Raw genomic sequence first — 18,584 nt, forward strand, 5'->3', positions numbered from 1 at the left:
TGACAGAATGTGTGACCAGACCACAGCACACCACAATCATTTTGGAGACCTTGGCTGGTGTGTATTGGAGGGCACCTTTGGATCTGTTGAGGCACCTGAAGCACATCTCCAGCATGGCATCTGCTTGAGATGAACTTCTCCAATCTCTGCGAGTGTGCTCAGTGTGGCTGGAAAGCCTGCCAGTAACATTGTGCATTCTTTGATGCTGGTGCTCCAGCAGTATCCACTTCATTGACAACCCCCAAGGTTCAGCATCTTTGTCCAACTGAGTAGAGCTTGGAGCCTCCAGTGTTCTCTGAGGTGGTCTCTCCACTACTGTCCCTGTTTCCACCAACTACTTTTATGATGAGACACACCAGGTGAAAACCCAACCATATGTCTTAACTGGTCCTCCTGAACTGGTACACAGGCTGCATGTGATGGTGCGCCCTCAGAATGTGTGACCTTCTCTGTGGAGTCCCTGTCATCCTCTTGGACCACTTCTTGCAGTATGTTTGTTGGACCTGTGGGAGATTGAAGACATGAGAACTGTGAAGAATATTTTAATTGATCATTATGCACATAAGCATATATCGCTGGCTGCTGACATCAAATCAACATGTGAGTTCTGTATGCCACGCAGCTGTGAGATATTTAATTCTGCCACCAGGTAATGGAGGATTCCATCTCCCCATGTCTCCATCTCCAACACCAGGCACGCCGAGGCTCCGCTGTACTCCAGCACCGTCTCCTCTGCAGATGTTCGTAGCAAGATTGTGGGAGGACCACCTCTACCTCTCTGCCTCTCCCTGGTGTTCTGTGCTCTGTTCTGCAAGGAGGGAAAGAAGAGACCTATGAGAGGAAGTAATGGCATATGATGAAGGGATGGAGAGGCATGACATTGCTGGTGTGGACAGGTGGGGGATGTGAGGGAGATTTGCATAGATTGGGATGAGCGCACCCGCAAGGTAAGTTGGTGTGAGGACTGATAGGCAGGAGTAGGCTTGAGAAGGCAGATTGAGGAGGTTGGAATGATACATATGCAAGGATGTAGTTGAAAGTGCCTCTGTACACACACTTCCAGCCACACCTCCTTGCTTTCAGTGGCATGCTTCTATCCCCTTCAGCAGGGAAAGGTGGGCCCTCTTACAGGCCACAGCTTCCAGTCTCGGGAGGCATCTGTAAAGTGAAGTGCAACTTTGCCACATTGAGACTCCATTACGCCTGTTGTTTCCTCTCTTGTCCCACTTCCACAATCCATCAACTGTTAACTTTGCAGTAACCCTTCAAATAGTGCAGTTAAAATCAACTTCTGGGTCATCACATGCCCTCATCCTCCCTGCCCACCCCCACTGTAGTTGGTTAGGAAAGCTGGAAGTTGATGCACATGCAGTGGCTGAGTTGAACGGTTTCTGACAGTCGTGCTGCACTTACTTCTGGGTTCCCTATGTGCTAATGGACTCCCCATCTCTCCCACCAACACCACCCCCCAAGCACTTTATATTTTATCCCAATGTGTAACCCATTGTTCTGTTTGGGATTTTTGACTATTTTGTCAAGGAAATTTGGATTTAGCTTAATCATAATAGTTCAGCTGGCATGAGATTAAATTCATACAGCATATCATGTACTCAACAACCTTAAACTGAGGCCACATCTTCCCTCTCAGATGGATGTAAAAGACCCCACAGCATTATTTTGTAGAAGAGCAGAGAATTCCACCTAAGTGTCCTGGCCAATACTTATCCCTCAACCAGCATAATTAAAACAGATTATCTCATCATTATCCTATTGCGGTTTGTGAGAGCTTGCTGGGTGCAAATTGGCTGCCATGTTTCTCTACATTACTACACTTTAAGTCCTTCATTAGCTGTAAAGTGCATTGGGGGCATTCTGAGCTTGTAGAGGGTGCAATACTATTTTTATTTTAAGCAGGACATTTCCTCTGTTAAATAGTGAGTGGGGAATTTTATTGTCCATTGTTACCAGCAGTAACTAAGAACCTATAATTACTAAAAAAAAAGCTGAAGCATCAACAGTACAGGTAAACAAACCATGCACGTTAATTAAACTGCTTCATTGGCTGTAAAGTGTATTGGGACATCCTGAGCTCGTAAAAGTTGCTATTTAAATGTAAGTTTATTCTTTCTATGTCACTTCAAGACAGTGGAATTTGTTAAGACATTCTAGTAATCTACCTAATATGTTGGATTGGTTTCATTCATTTGAGCCCAACAAGGTTGGGGGAGAGGGGAGGAGGGAAGCTGTCAGGAGACCACACCTTGGAGAGCAGTAGTAGGATTGATTTGCAATGCAACAGGCCAAATCTGTGCACTGAGAGCTGGGCAAGATTCCTGTCCAGTTGGACACTTGTAGTTTTCAGAATCTTGGAGTGGAAAAACTCACAGAACAAGAGATTTTCTCAAATACAATTAAAAAATGCTGGAAATATTCAGCAGCTCGAGCAGCATCTGTGGAAAGAAGAAAGAGTTAGTGTTTCAGGTCTCTGACCTTTCGATTACAGACCTGAAACATTAACTCTGTTTCTCTCTCCACAAGTGGCTCAGTTACTTGCTACCTGATGCAGCAGCTGCTCAAGGTAATGAATTGCTGAGCCATACAGGAAGGCAAGGTCCCAAGGTTAATTGCTGAACATTGTTGATTTAGCTGATGAAACTATTATCACTTGCCATTGTGTTTCTCTGTGGTCTTGAGAAAAATCAACCAGAGTTCCTGCTCCTACTAGCAACCTCTGCTGGTAGCGGGCAACTGTGGATGTCAGATGATGACAGGTTTGAATTCAGTTGTGATTGTACCTGAATTTGAATATCCTGCCTATAGTTACTGTCTAGGATCATCAATGATAGATGTTGACATGGGTAAGGTCCTGGTGGACAATTGACAACAAGGAGTCCTAACAAAACTGGATTCAATGGGAATCGGCGGGGGTGGGGGTGGGGGATCTCTCCACTGGTTGGAGACATACCGAGCACAAAGGAAGGTGCGTGTGGTTGTTGGAGGTCAATCATCTCAGTCCCAGGACATCACTGCAGGAGTTCCTCAAGGTAGTGTCCTAGGACCAACCATCTTCAGCTGCTTCATCAAAGGCCGTCATAAGGTCAGAAGTGGGGATGTTCACTGATGATTGCATAATGTTCAGCACCATTTGCGACTCCACAGGTACTGAAGCAGCCCATGTCCATACGCAGCAAAACCTGGACAATATCCAGACTTGGGCTGTTAAGTGGCACCATACGTGCCAGGCAATGAGCATTTCAGACAAGAGAGAATCTAACCATCTCCCCTTGATGTTCAATGGTATTACCATCACTGAATCCCCCACTATCAACATCCTGGGAGTTACCTCTGACCAGAAACTGAACTGGACCAGCCACATACATACTGTGGCTAGAAGAGCAGGTCAGAGGCTGGGAATTTTGTACTGAGTAACTCACCTCCCGACTCCCCTGTGCTTGTCCACCATCTACAAGGCACAGGTCAGGAGTGTGATGGAATACTCTCCACTTGCCTGGCTGGGTGCAGCTCCAACAACACTCAAGAATTTCGACACCATCCATGACAAAGCAGCACGCTTGATTGGCACCCCATCCACCACCTTCAACATTCACGCCCTCCACCAACGACATAAAGTGGCAGCAGAGTGTACCATGTACAAGATGCACTGCAGTAACTCACCAAGACACCTTCATCAGCACCTTCCAAACCCGCAACCTCTACCACCTAGAAGGACAAGGGCAGCTGATGCATGGGAACACCACCTGCAGGTTCCCCTCCAAGCCACACACCATCCTGACTTGGAAATATATCGCCATTCCTTCACTGTGGCTGGGTCAAAATCCTGGAACTTCCTAACGGTGCTGTGGGTGTACCTACACTCCAAGGACTGCAGTGGTTCAAGAGGGCAGCTCATCACCTTTTCAAGGGCATTTAGGGATAGGCAATAAATGCTGGCCTAGCTAGTGACACTCACATCTTGTGAAAAAAAACTGGAGCCTTACTCAGCAATGAGTCAACGCTTGCAGGAATGTAGGAGAATGGAGAATATTGGTGGAACATGTTGGTGGGGGGAGAGGAATCCTCGAAATCCTGGAGCCGATATTAATGCCAGAACATCATTACCACTTTCATCTTGCATTTCCCATCCAGAAATCTGGAAAGATTGTGGTTTGCAGGGGGTGGGGATTAGGTTGGGTGGGAGGGAAATATCTTGGGTTGGGGGTGGATCGGGAAGGAATGATCACAGTTGAAGGGGATGGTTGGACCAGCAATAAGGAAGGATCATGGTTTGAAGGGGGCGTTGGCAGATCGTGACAGCGAGGAGAAGTTGCAATCAGTGGAAGGTTTGCTTAAGGGGCCAGGGGAACGCGTCTGCTCCTCCTGGTCTACAAGCAATGCTGCAAGGGCACTTACCTTTGTCCCAAAGCTATCCTTCCCTTGAGATGCTGGATTTTCTGAGGACTGGAAGTGGATGGTTTGGTTCAAGTTTTGAAATTTAAATTTTTGAGATTAAAATTTTTACATCTGACCCATTTGGGGTTAAAATTTACCCTGCAGAATCTAAACCAAGAAGTAGAAAGCAGGAGATATAGATTCATTTAAAGATTAAATAAAGATTGGAGAAGACAGAGGGATTGAATGGGACGAGATAGAAAAAGTGAAAAAGTTATATTTTTTTAATTCTCCAACACTAACTATATGAAAGAATGAGACTCCATACTTTGAAAATTAAATTTTCAAGGCCAGGGAAGTTGTTTCGTTGTAATTAACAATTCTTCTTTGGCCTCCTTGTCTCGGGAGACAATGGGTAAGCGCCTGGAGGTGGTTTGTGGAGCAGCGCCTGGAGTGGCTATAAAGGCCAATTCCAGAGTGGCAGACTCTTCCACAGGTGCTGCAGATAAAATTGGTTGTCGGGGCTGTTTTGCAGTTGGCTCTCCCCTTGCGCTTCTGTCTTTTTTCCTGCCAACTGCTAAATCTCTTCGACTCGCCACACTTTAGCCCCGCCTTTATGGCTGGCCTTTAATTAACAATTACTACAATGTTAAAAATTGACTTACTTCTGAATGTACCAGCCCTAACATTTTATAGAGTCTTTAGTGGGGGAACTATAGGGCAAGTATCCCAAGTTCACACCATTGCATTGATATCAGTACCGAGTTTATCAGTGAGGATTGTTTAAGAGTACCCTGTGGAGGAGCAGTGCATCTCTGACAGCAATATCCCAATTTCAAAGAACAAAGAACAGTACAGCACAAGAACAGGCCATTCGGCCCTCCAAGCCTGCGCCAATCATGATGCCTGTCTAAACTAAAACCTTCTGCACTTCCAGGGTCCGTATCCCTCTATTCCCATCCTATTCATGTATTTGTCAAGATGCCTCTTAAACGTCGCTATCGAACCTGCTTCCACCACCTCCCCCGGCAGCACGTTCCAGGCATTCACCACCCTCTGTGTAAAAAACTTGCCACGCACATCCCCTCTAAACTTTGCCCCTCTCACCTTAAACCTATGTCCCCTAGTAACTGACTCTTCCACCCTGGGAAAAAGCTTCTGACTATCCACTCTGTCCATGCCACTCATAGCTTTGTAAACCTCTATCATGTCGCCCTCCACCTCCGTCATTCCAGTAAAAACTATCCGAGTTTATCCAACCTCTCCTCATAGCTAATACCCTCCAGACCAGGCAACATCCAGGCCTCCATTCAGAAAAGCACCCTTCCACTGCTACCCTCTGTCTTCTATGACCGAGCCAGTTCTGTATCCATTTTGCCAGCTCACCTCTGATGCCGTGTGACTTCACCTTTTGTACCAGTCTGCCATGAGGGACCTTGTCAAAGGTTTTACTGAAGTCCATGTAGACAACATCCACTGCCCTTCCTTCATCAATCATCTTTGTCACTTCCTCAAAAAACTCAATCAAATTAGTGAGACACGACCTCCCCTTTACAAAACCATGCTGCCTCTCGCTAATAAGTCGCTTTGTTTCCAAATGGGAGTAAATCCTGTCCCGAAAAATCCTCTCCAATAATTTCCCTACCACTGACATAAGGCTCACTGGCCTGTAATTTCCTGGATTATCCTTGCTACCCTTATTAAACAAAAGAACATTGGCTATTCTCCAGTCCTCTGGGACCTCACCTGTAGCCAATGAGGATACAAAGATTTCTGTCAAGCAATCTGCCCCAGCAATTTCCTCCCTTGCCTCCCTCAGTATTCTGGGGCAGATCCCATCAGACCCTGTGGACTTATCTACCTTAATGTTTTTCAAGACGCCCAACACCACCTCCTTTTTGATATCGACATGACCCAGACTATCTACACTCCCTTCCCTAGACTCATCATCCACCAAGTCCTTCTCTTTGGTGAATACTGATGCAAAGCACTCATTTAGTACCTCGCCCATTTCCTCTGGCTCCACGTATAGATTCCCTCCTCTGTCCTTGAGTGGGCCAACCCTTTCCCTGGCTACCCTCTTGCTCTTTATATATGTATAAAAAGCTTTGGGATTCTCCTTAATCCTGTTTGCTAATGACTTTTCATGACCCCTTTTGGCCCTCCTGACTCCTTGCTTAAGTTCCTTCCTACTTTCTTTATATTCCTCAAGGGCTTCGTCTGTTGCCAGCCTTCCAGCCCTTACAGATGCTTCCACATTTAAATTTCCACATTTAAAAGTGCACGTGCAGATACCAGAAGTTACTGTGTGAGTTAATCCTCTATAATACGTGTGCTGATAGCCACATCTTTACTATTAATCCAAACCTGTGCCATTAACTCTTCCTGCAGTCCTCTTATCCACATGCATTTATAGTTAATCTCTCACAATGGCTAAGAGTGGCTCCATCAATTATATACCTATCAATAAAACCATCTCCTTCTACACCATATTTTAAAACTCAATAAATTTAAAACTACCAACATTTTTCTCTTTCTCTAAGACCATTCAGCACTAAACATGCTGAAAACTATCCAGGCCCTTTTATATTCATATGCAATACTTCTCTTCTAAATGAAATGAAGAGATTGACAGCACAAATGATTTTATGCTGTGTTCTGGGTGATGTACGTGTATCCACTAAATTAGTTATCAAACTAGTTTCATCGAACTTGGTGCCTTTCAAAAAACTGTGGCAGGAAAACCTGCATTGTCACGTAACAATAGACTGTCAGATATTCAGCATACTTAACAAGGAAGCACTCATTAATTCAACATGCAGCTGGAGTTCAAATCAGTTGGGAAATTATTGTTTGTGTCAGTAAAGTAATCCTCAAGCTGGTCAGTTTCCAAGACACAATAGATTGAACAATTATTGAGAATGCATCGTATTACACTGCTGGACATGGCAGACTGTTTATATCATGCATTTAGTTTTCCTATAGGCTATCATAACACAAATTATGAAGATGTTACCAAATGGGGGAAATAGTGGAACAGGATGAATTCCCCAAGTGAGGAGATTGTACAGGGTTTTGGTGAGCCCAATCTGGAATATTGTGTGCAATTTTGGTCTCCACGTTTAAGAAAGGAAATACTTGCATTGGAAGCAGTGCAGCAAAGGTTCACTAGATTTATCGCTGGGATGAGGGGGTTGTCGTATGTTGAGAAGCTGAGTAAATTTGGCCTGTATTCTCTGGAGTTTAGAAGAATGAGAGGTGATCTCATTGAAACATAAAAGATTCTAAAGGAGCGGGATAGGGTAGACACTGAGATTATTTCCACCAATTGGGGAATCTAAAACACGGAGGCACAGTCTCAGGATAAGGGGCCAATCATTCAGGACTGAGATGACGAGAAATTACTTCACTCAAAGGGGTTGTGAATCTTTGCAATTCGCCATCCCAGAGGGTTGTGGATGCTCCATTGCCGAATACATTTAAGGCTGGGATAGATTTTTGGTCTCTGTGGGAATCAAGGACTATAGCGAGCGGGTGGGAAAGTAGATTTGAATCCTAAGGTCAACCATGATTGTTTTGAGTGGTGGAGCAGGCTCGATGGGCCATTTGGTCTACTGCTTCTATTTCTTGTGTTCTTGTGAAAACCTGATAAACTATGACTAGGTTATGAAGCTCCTCTTGAAATGAAGGACTGAACTCACAAATAGTCAAGACCGGATAAAGTCGGCAGGTTTCCTACCCCGTAGGAGATTTTACAGCAGTCAGTCAGCTTTACTGAAGCCAAATTTCTATAATCTAGATTTTAAAACTGAACTCAAATTCTGAACCTGCCATGGTGGGATTTGAACTGACTTCCTCTGGATTATTAGTCCAGGTCTCTGGATTACTAGGTCTGTAACCACTGCACTGGTATATTGGTTAACTTTTATCAGGTAGTACTAAACAGCTCGAAATAAATGAATAATACGTTCACGATTCCAGGAGCAGTCGAGTCATAGCAATTGAACCTTAACATTTTGTGGGAAGAATATAATTTTGAAATTGTAAAATAACCATATTTGATTATATAATTCAAGCTGAATTTTGACATTGGAAAACAAAGATCCTGATCATTCCTACTGAAAAGTATGTTTCTGCGTATGAGTGGAGGCGAGAGGAAGCTGTCAGATTTGGACTGTAGTCCTTGCTGTTACAGTTAACTATCTTACCAATACTCACTGTCTAATTTTATACCAATAACTGCTATATGGGTAAGGTACTTGCTCTAGGGTGACCACCACTTTCAGAAGATAAAGCATAAAAGAAGGAACTGAGGAGGAAAGGGTGGGGGCGGAGGGTGGTGGAGAGAATTAAATCTGAAAATAATATTCAGCGCATAATAGCTAAATCATAAAAGTTATTGTTTGTATTCCGTTTTTAACCTTTGCCAGTTTCCTCAATTTGCTGCTTCATGTAATGAAGCTGGCTGGTCCCCGGGTGTTGGTTCTAGAAGCCCACGAGGCCATCATTCAGGTTTGAGCCTGGTCTATCCTTGACCTCCTCCTATTTCTCATCTACATGCTGCCCCTCGATGGCGACACCCAAAGGCGTGACAGTAGGTTCCACATGTACTCTGACAGCACCCAGCTCTATCTCATCATCACCTCTCTTCACCGCTGCCTTGCTTTTGTGTTGTCAGCCTGCTTGCTGATATCCAGTCCTGGATGAGACCCAATTTCCTACTTAGCCACTGACTCCATCCCCCTCTGCCTAATGTCTCAGTCTGAAACAGATTGTTTGCCAACTCGGCACCTATTTGGCCCTAAGCTGAAAAGAGCCAATTGGGGCTCTTACTGGGCAATTAAGGGCTCATCCTGCGGCCATTACAATTAGCCATGCAGCGGGCAGCCCTGTCACTGCATGGGAAGCATAGCACGATAAAACGTGCGGACTGTATCCTGGCTCAGGGGGTGGGGGGCAGGAGGAATCCCTCATTAAAAGGCACTTAGTGCCTGAACGAAGGAGCTGGCAGCAGGGGGGTGGGAGGGGCCTGCTAAAAGCTCCCCCTGCCCTGGTTACCAACTCCTTCTATAACCCCTCCCCTGTGACTCCACCCCGCGAGACCCCTCACACTCTGACCTACCTTTGGCCTGGGTTCAGTGCCACTCCTGGGCCTCCAGTAGGTGCTCCACTGGCAGCAGCCACCACCTCCACTGAGCAGCGCCACTGGTAATGGGGTCCTTGATCCTGTGGAAGGCTTGCCACTGTCCAGTTAAGTGCTTGATTAGCACTAGATTCAGTGGCCTTCCGGAGAAGAGGTGATGCAGGGTTCTCGATTGCTTTTTCCAGATGTTGAAACCACCGTTTGCTAGCAGAAAATCCTGGCCTCTATGTGCTTGCCCCTCCCTTTCTCTGTAACCTTCTCCAGTCCTACATTCCTTTGAGATCTTGGCATTCCTCCAACTTTGGCTTATGAATACCCCACTCCCTTTACCCCTCCATTGGTGGAAGTATCTTCAACCACCTAGGCCCTAAGCTCTAGTTTCCCTCCTTAAACCGCTCTACTTCCCTCCTCTTTTAAGACCACCAACCCGCCCACCCCACCTCAATAAACCTATATCTTTGACCAAGCTTTCGATGCCCTGTCCTAATGTCTGCTCGTTTGACTTGGTGTCAATATTTGCTTGATAACACTCCGTAAAATGATCCAAGGTGCTTCACAATGTTAAAGGTGCTATATAAATGCGAGTTATTAACAGTAACGAGATTACTTGACTGCAGGGGCATCTCAGTTTTGTCCATTGAGATTCTCGCAATCGTTTCAACATGCACTTTCCAGCAAGGGGGGGCCACTGGTTAATGAGCAAGGTTGAGAACTCTGGCTGACCTTTTTTCACCTTTCTCTAATCAAGGATGCTGGAACCAATTGCAGTGCCCTTACCTTGGCAGTGACTGATCAGCTAACTCGAAGGGTGACGATCTGAGGTTTTGCTGCACGCTTTGTGTTAACACACTGATCAATCAGGGAAGCTTTTAGGTGAATCATTTCAAGCTGTACCATAATTCCCATTTAAAATTGACCAACCTCTTATTACAAAGTTGATTAAAGAAAACAAATTGTGCATGTGAAATTATTGCAATTTCATTAAAATAAGCACTTGTGAAATGAATAACCTGTTTCTCACAAACTGCTGTTCAGTAATTATTATTGTTATGATAAAATAAATGTTTCCTCCTGATAATGTTACAGAATTCTTTAATGATTGTGAAGTGATGACCTGTCCCATACACAGGAATAGGAAAAACAGTTATTTTATACGGGCACCACATCATTTTGATGGAAAACAAAGTACAATCCAAATTTAGTTGGGGATCCAAGTATTGTATAATGGAACAATAAAGGACAAACACCATCAAACAGGAACAGGGGAAGAAGACACAATTCAGCCTGTTCCACTCTTCAGAGATCATGGCGAATCTGCAACTGAACTCTATTAACCACAATTGATTTTGACTACTTATTGGAATGAAATTGAACTTTCTGGGGTGCAAAATGGGCAGCAATGGATCACTTACAATTATACACCCCCCACAAATGATCAGTCACTCATTATACACCCCCCCCCCCCCCCAATGATCAGTCACTCATTTTTCACCCCCCCCAATGATCAGTCACTCATTCTACACCCACCCCCCCAATGATCAGTCACTCATTCTACACCCACCCCCCATGATCAGTCACTCATTCTACACCCACTCCCCAATGATCAGTCACTCATTCTACACCCACCCCCAATGATCAGTCACTCATTATACACCCCCCCCCCAATGATCAGTTACTCATTATACACCCACCCCCAATGATCAGTTACTCATTATATACCCACCCCCAATGATCAGTCACTCATTATACACCCACCCCCAATGATCAGTTACTCATTATACACCCACCCCCAATGATCAGTTACTCATTATACACCCACCCCCAAATATCAGTCACTCATTATACACCCACCCCCAATGATCAGTCACTCATTATACACCCACCCCCAAATATCAGTCACTCATTATACACCCACCCCCAATGATCAGTCACTCATTATACACCCCCCCCCAATGATCAGTTACTCATTATACACCCACCCCCAAATATCAGTCACTCATTATACACCCACCCCCAATGATCAGTCACTCATTATACACCCACCCCCAATGATCAGTCACTCATTATACACCCACCCCCAATGATCAGTCACTCATTATACACCCCCCCCCAATGATCAGTTACTCATTATACACCCACCCCCAATGATCAGTCACTCATTATACACCCACCCCCAATGATCAGTCACTCATTATACACCCACCCCCAATGATCAGTCACTCATTATACACCCCCCCCCCCAATGATCAGTTACTCATTATACACCCACCCCCAATGATCAGTTACTCATTATACACCCACCCCCAATGATCAGTCACTCATTATACACCCACCCCCAATGATCAGTCACTCATTATACACCCCCCCCCAATGATCAGTTACTCATTATACACCCACCCCCAAATATCAGTCACTCATTATACACCCACCCCCAATGATCAGTTACTCATTATACACCCACCCCCAATGATCAGTCACTCATTATACACCCACCCCCAATGATCAGTTACTCATTATACACCCACCCCCAAATATCAGTCACTCATTATACACCCACCCCCAATGATCAGTCACTCATTATACACCCACCCCCAATGATCAGTCTCTCATTATACACCCCCCCCCAATGATCAGTTACTCATTATACACCCACCCCCAAATATCAGTCACTCATTATACACCCACCCCCAATGATCAGTTACTCATTATACACCCACCCCCAATGATCAGTCACTCATTATACACCCCCCCCCCCAATGATCAGTCACTCATTATACACCCACCCCCAATGATCAGTTACTCATTATACACCCACCCCCAAATATCAGTCACTCATTATACACCCACCCCCAATGATCAGTCACTCATTATACACCCACCCCCAAATATCAGTCACTCATTATACACCCACCCCCAATGATCAGTCACTCATTATACACCCCCCCCCAATGATCAGTTACTCATTATACACCCACCCCCAAATATCAGTCACTCATTATACACCCACCCCCAATGATCAGTTACTCATTATACACCCACCCCCAAATATCAGTCACTCATTATACACCCACCCCCAAATATCAGTCACTCATTATACACCCACCCCCAATGATCAGTCACTCATTATACACCCCCCCCCAATGATCAGTTACTCATTATACACCCACCCCCAAATATCAGTCACTCATTATACACCCACCCCCAATGATCAGTCACTCATTATACACCCCCCCCCAATGATCAGTTACTCATTATACACCCACCCCCAAATATCAGTCACTCATTATACACCCACCCCCAATGATCAGTCACTCATTATACACCCACCCCCAAATATCAGTCACTCATTATACACCCACCCCCAATGATCAGTCACTCATTATACACCCACCCCCAAATATCAGTCACTCATTATACACCCACCCCCAATGATCAGTCACTCATTATACACCCACCCCCAATGATCAGTTACTCATTATACACCCACCCCCAAATATCAGTCACTCATTATACACCCACCCCCAATGATCAGTCACTCATTATACACCCACCCCCAAATATCAGTCACTCATTATACACCCACCCCCAATGATCAGTTACTCATTATACACCCACCCCCAATGATCAGTCACTCATTATACACCCACCCCCAATGATCAGTTACTCATTATACACCCACCCCCAAATATCAGTCACTCATTATACACCCACCCCCAATGATCAGTTACTCATTATACACCCCCCCCCCAATGATCAGTTACTCATTATACACCCACCCCCAAATATCAGTCACTCATTATACACCCACCCCCAATGATCAGTCACTCATTATACACCCACCCCCAATGATCAGTCACTCATTATACACCCACCCCCAATGATCAGTCACTCATTATACACCCACCCCCAATGATCAGTTACTCATTATACACCCACCCCCAAATATCAGTCACTCATTATACACCCACCCCCAATGATCAGTTACTCATTATACACCCACCCCCAAATATCAATCACTCATTATACACCCACCCCCAATGATCAGTCACTCATTATACACCCACCCCCAAATATCAGTCACTCATTATACACCCACCCCCCAATGATCAGTCACTCATTATACACCCACCCCCAATGATCAGTTACTCATTATACACCCACCCCCAATGATCAGTCACTCATTATACACCCACCCCCAAATATCAGTCACTCATTATACACCCACCCCCCAATGATCAGTCACTCATTATACACCCACCCCCAATGATCAGTCACTCATTATACACCCACCCCCAAATATCAGTCACTCATTATACACCCACCCCCCAATGATCAGTCACTCATTATACACCCACCCCCAATGATAAGTTACTCATTATACACCCACCCCCAATGATCAGTCACTCATTATACACCCACCCCCAAATATCAGTCACTCATTATACACCCACCCCCAATGATAAGTTACTCATTATACACCCACCCCCAATGATCAGTCACTCATTATACACCCACCCCCAAATATCAGTTACTCATTATACACCCCCCAAATATCAGTCACTCATTATACACCCACCCCCAATGATCAGTCACTCATTATACACCCACCCCCAATGATCAGTCACTCATTATACACCCACCCCCAATGATCAGTCACTCATTATACACCCACCCCCAAATATCAGTTACTCATTATACACCCACCCCCAATGATCAGTTACTCATTATACACCCACCCCCAATGATCAGTCACTCATTATACACCCACCCCCAATGATCAGTCACTCATTATACACCCACCCCCAATGATCAGTCACTCATTATACACCCACCCCCAATGATCAGTCACTCATTATACACCCACCCCCAATGATCAGTTACTCATTATACACCCACCCCCAATGATCAGTCACTCATTATACACCCACCCCCAATGATCAGTCACTCATTATACACCCACCCCCAAATATCAGTTACTCATTATACACCCACCCCCAATGATCAGTCACTCATTATACACCCACCCCCAATGATCAGTTACTCATTATACACCCACCCCCAAATATCAGTCACTCATTATACACCCACCCCCAAATATCAGTCACTCATTATACACCCACCCCCAATGATCAGTGACTCATTATACACCCACCCCCAATGATCAGTTACTCATTATACACCCACCCCAATGATCAGTTACTCATTATACACCCACCCCCAATGATCAGTGACTCATTATACACCCACCCCAAATGATCAGTTACTCATTATACACCCCCCAAATATCAGTCACTCATTATACACCCACCCCCAATGATCAGTTACTCATTATACACCCCCAAATATCAGTCACTCATTATATCAGTCACTCATTATACACCCACCCCCAATGATCAGTCACTCATTATACACCCACCCCCAATGATCAGTCACTCATTATACACCCACCCCCAATGATCAGTCACTCATTATACACCCACCCCCAAATATCAGTTACTCATTATACACCCACCCCCAATGATCAGTTACTCATTATACACCCCCAAATATCAGTCACTCATTATACACCCACCCCCAATGATCAGTCACTCATTATACACCCACCCCCAATGATCAGTCACTCATTATACACCCACCCCCAATGATCAGTCACTCATTATACACCCACCCCCAAATATCAGTCACTCATTATACACCCACCCCCAATGATCAGTTACTCATTATACACCCACCCCCAATGATCAGTGACTCATTATACACCCACCCCCAATGATCAGTTACTCATTATACACCCACCCCCAATGATCAGTTACTCATTATACACCCACCCCCAATGATCAGTGACTCATTATACACCCACCCCCAATGATCAGTTACTCATTATACACCCACCCCAAATATCAGTTACTCATTATACACCCACCCCCAATGATCAGTTACTCATTATACACCCACCCCCAATGATCAGTCACTCATTATACACCCACCCCCAATGATCAGTCACTGATTATACACCCACCCCAATGATCAGTTACTCATTATACACCCACCCCCAAATATCAGTCACTCATTATACACCCACCCCCAATGATCAGTCACTGATTATACACCCACCCCCAAATATCAGTCACTCATTATACACCCACCCCCAATGATCAGTTACTCATTATACACCCACCCCCAATGATCAGTCACTGATTATACACCCACCCCCAATGATCAGTTACTCATTATACACCCACCCCCAAATATCAGTCACTCATTATACACCCACCCCCAATGATCAGTTACTCATTATACACCCACCCCCAATGATCAGTCACTGATTATACACCCACCCCCAATGATCAGTTACTCATTATACACCCACCCCCAAATATCAGTCACTCATTATACACCCACCCCCAATCATCAGTCACTCATTATACACCCACCCCAAATATCAGTTACTCATTATACACCCACCCCCAATGATCAGTCACTCATTATACACCCACCCCAATGATCAGTTACTCATTATACACCCACCCCCAATGATCAGTCACTCATTATACACCCACCCCCAATGATCAGTCACTCATTATACACCCACCCCCAATGATCAGTTACTCATTATACACCCACCCCCAATGATCAGTCACTCATTATACACCCACCCCCAATGATCAGTCACTCATTATACACCCACCCCCAAATATCAGTCACTCATTATACACCGACTCCCAATGATCAGTTACTCATTATACACCCACCCCCAATGATCAGTCACTCATTATACACCCACCCCCAATGATCAGTCACTCATTATACACCCACCCCCAATGATCAGTTACTCATTATACACCCACCCCCAAATATCAGTCACTCATTATACACCCACCCCCAATGATCAGTCACTCATTATACACCCACCCCCAATGATCAGTCACTCATTATACACCCACCCCCAATGATCAGTTACTCATTATACACCCACCCCCAATGATCAGTCACTCATTATACACCCACCCCCAATGATCAGTCACTCATTATACACCCACCCCCAATGATCAGTCACTCATTATACACCCACCCCCAATGATCAGTCACTCATTATACACCCACCCCCAATGATCAGTCACTCATTATACACCCACCCCCAATGATCAGTCACTCATTATACACCCACCCCCAATGATCAGTACTCATTATACACCCACCCCCAATGATCAGTCACTCATTATACACCCACCCCAATGATCAGTCACTCATTATACACCACCCCCAATGATCAGTCACTCATTATACACCCACCCCCAATGATCAGTTACTCATTATACACCCACCCCCAATGATCAGTCACTCATTATACACCCACCCCAATGATCAGTTACTCATTATACACCCACCCCCAAATATCAGTCACTCATTATACACCCACCCCCAAATATCAGTCACTCATTATACACCCACCCCCAATGATCAGTCACTCATTATACACCCACCCCCAATGATCAGTCACTCATTATACACCCACCCCCATGATCAGTTACTCATTATACACCCACCCCCCATGATCAGTCACTCATTATACACCCACCCCCAATGATCAGTCACTCATTATACACCCACCCCCAATGATCAGTCACTCATTATACACCCACCCCCATGATCAGTCACTCATTATACACCCACCCCCAATGATCAGTTACTCATTATACACCCACCCCCAATGATCAGTTACTCATTATACACCCACCCCCAATGATCAGTCACTCATTATACACCCACCCCCAATGATCAGTCACTCATTATACACCCACCCCCCATGATCAGTTACTCATTATACACCCACCCCCAATGATCAGTCACTCATTATACACCCACCCCCATGATCAGTTACTCATTATACACCCACCCCCATGATCAGTCACTCATTATACACCCACCCCCAATGATCAGTAACTCATTATACACCCACCCCCAATGATCAGTTACTCATTATACACCCACTCCCCAATGATCAGTTACTCATTATACACCCACCCCCAATGATCAGTTACTCATTATACACCCACCCCCCATGATCAGTCACTCATTATACACCCACCCCCAATGATCAGTTACTCATTATACACCCACCCCCAATGATCAGTTACTCATTATACACCCACTCCCAATGATCAGTCACTCATTATACACCCACCCCCAATGATCAGTCACTCATTATACACCCACCCCCAATGATCAGTCACTCATTATACACCCACTCCAATGATCAGTTACTCATTATACACCCACCCCCAATGATCAGTTACTCATTATACACCCACTCCCAATGATCAGTCACTCATTATACACCCACCCCCAATGATCAGTTACTCATTATACACCCACTCCCAATGATCAGTTACTCATTATACACCCACCCCCAATGATCAGTTACTCATTATACACCCACCCCCCATGATCAGTCACTCATTATACACCCACCCCCAATGATCAGTTACTCATTATACACCCACCCCCAATGATCAGTCACTCATTATACACCCACCCCCAATGATCAGTCACTCATTATACACCCACCCCCAATGATCAGTTACTCATTATACACCCACCCCAATGATCAGTCACTCATTATACACCCACCCCCAATGATCAGTCACTCATTATACACCCACCCCCAATGATCAGTTACTCATTATACACCCACCCCCAATGATCAGTACTCATTATACACCCACCCCCAATGATCAGTCACTCATTATACACCCACCCCCAATGATCAGTCACTCATTATACACCCACCCCAAATATCAGTTACTCATTATACACCCACCCCCAATGATCAGTCACTCATTATACACCCACCCCCAATGATCAGTTACTCATTATACACCCACCCCCAAATATCAGTCACTCATTATACACCCACCCCCAAATATCAGTCACTCATTATACACCCACCCCCAATGATCAGTGACTCATTATACACCCACCCCCAATGATCAGTTACTCATTATACACCCACCCCAATGATCAGTTACTCATTATACACCCACCCCCAATG

At 44.9% G+C, this 18,584-nt stretch overlaps 1 protein-coding gene across 2 annotated transcripts in view; it reads right to left on the bottom strand.

Annotated features, from left to right (window-relative positions):
- Positions 1 to 18,584, bottom strand: part of LOC137373525 (uncharacterized) — a 111,538-nt gene that overhangs the window by 6,386 nt on the left and 86,568 nt on the right. Inside the window, exon 2 of one of the 2 annotated variants that reach the window (XR_010975640.1) lies at positions 658 to 808. The exons of the other annotated variant lie outside the window; for it this stretch is intronic. The gene's annotated coding sequence lies outside the window, so the exon portion shown is untranslated. Of the gene's footprint in view, positions 1 to 657; positions 809 to 18,584 lie in introns of those variants that run through there. 2 annotated transcript variants of the gene reach the window in all.

This window comes from Heterodontus francisci, chromosome 9 (assembly GCF_036365525.1).
Source record: "Heterodontus francisci isolate sHetFra1 chromosome 9, sHetFra1.hap1, whole genome shotgun sequence".
In the NCBI taxonomy this organism is placed as follows: Eukaryota; Metazoa; Chordata; class Chondrichthyes; order Heterodontiformes; family Heterodontidae; genus Heterodontus; species Heterodontus francisci.